General features: G+C 31.7%; 1 pseudogene; it reads right to left on the bottom strand.

Annotated features, from left to right (window-relative positions):
* Positions 1-370: 370 nt before the first annotated feature.
* LOC119467159 lies at positions 371-469 on the bottom strand (annotated as a pseudogene).
* Between the last annotated feature and the right edge of the window lie 1383 nt (positions 470-1852).

Below are 1852 nucleotides of genomic sequence, written 5' to 3'. Positions count from 1 at the left end.
CCGCCCGCCTCGGAGTCCCAAAGTGCTGAGATTATAGATGTGCACCAGCACGCTAGGCCTATGTGCCTTTTTATTATCCTTTCCTCATCGCTGGGTGTGTTACTCTTTACATCTGAGCTCATCGTTGTATTGATTTCCATATCACTGATTATTATGAGGTTGGATATGTGTTCCAAATGTTTGTCAACTAGTTGTTTTTGTTTTTCTTTGCATTAATTTACATTCTGTGCCTATTCATCAATTGACTCTTAGAATTTTTCTTATTTATTTGTATGAATATAAATACGATACTAACCTTTATCTTAATTGCACATTCTTACCAATTTTTTATTTATTTTTAAATTTTGAATATATTTTTGACAATCAAAATGTTTACTTTTTAAAACAATTTAATTTGTGTGTCATCCTTGCACAGGGAGCATGCTAATCTCTGTATTGTTCAATAATAGTATGTGTGCTGCCAAAGCAAACATTTCTTTTGCTATTTTATGTCTAGAAAGTTCTTCCACTTTCCAAAGGCTTAATATATTTTTATTACTATTTACTTTTGTCTCCCCCACTCTCCCACCATGGCTTGATTTTCCATGTTTTGTTTTTAATTATAAGTGAATATATTTTGATGTATTGAATAAGGTGAGAATCTATTGTACTTTTTCAAATAGCTAAACAATTCTATTAACACCATCTATTAAATAAGCTTGTCTTCATGATTCATTATGATACTTTCATTATCAAGGATGAATTATGAGTAACTATATTTATTCCTGCTCTATTCTATTCCATTGTAAATATATTTATTCTACTAGTATAGTAATATATCCATAGTCATATTGTGTGTTTTGATAGCCCAGAAAATCTAGTCCTCTTTTGTTGCTTTTCTTCTCTAAAAATTTATTTTAACTTGTTTTCTTACATACAATTTTTAGAATAACTTTTCAAGTACCTCCTCACTCTACCCCCATTCCACTACCATTTTAACTGAAAATATTTTAAATTATAATTTAATTTGAAAAGAAATATTTATGCTTTTCCATCTTCCCAATCACTAATTGGTAACTTTTATTCAAAAAATATATTTTTATTTAAGACAGGGTCTCACTCTGTCACCCAGGCTGTAGTGCAGTGGCACAGTCACTGCTCACCACAGCCTTGACCTCCCGGGCTCAGGTGATACCCCCACTTCAGCCTCCTGAGTAGCTAGGACTACAGGTGCCTGCTACCACACCCAGCTAATTTTTGTGCTATTGTGTAGAGATGGAATTTTGCTGTGTTACCCAGGCTGGTCTCAAACTTTTGGACTCAAGTGATCCGCCTTCCTCAGTCTCTCAAAGTGCTGGAATGAGACACCACATCCAGCCCTAAAATGTTTAAAATATTTTTTAACAAAATGTTACAGATGTTATCATCTGGACCACACAGATTTCTCACTGAGATTATTTCTGGATATTCTAAAAATTTTGTCATTCTGAACAGGACCTTTGTTTTGATTATTTCACAATTATTGATTATGATATATTTAGCATCTCTTACCTAGCCATTTTACTGAACTTATTGTGTCTATAAAATTTTCTTATTTTGAAATTCTTAAAGATTTATTGATAACTATCATATTTTAATGTAAAACAATATCAATTATAAGATATATAATTATTTTACATACCACCAAAGGAAAGGACACTAACAAACTATCATTTTTGAGGTATATCTGAATTTCAGAGAGTCTAAAATGTGAAAAGGAGAAAATCTTAAATTTGACAAAATATTGTGTGTCTAAAGAATGTAGCTATTTGGTTTGGTTTCTTTCTTACCAGTAATCATACATCACATCTATTTCAGGTCTCATTGCTTTAGC

This window comes from Cebus imitator, unplaced genomic scaffold (genome assembly GCF_001604975.1).
Source record: "Cebus imitator isolate Cc_AM_T3 unplaced genomic scaffold, Cebus_imitator-1.0 Scaffold12, whole genome shotgun sequence".
Taxonomy (NCBI): domain Eukaryota; kingdom Metazoa; phylum Chordata; class Mammalia; order Primates; family Cebidae; genus Cebus; species Cebus imitator.
This window is presented reverse-complemented; position numbering and strand designations above follow the sequence as displayed.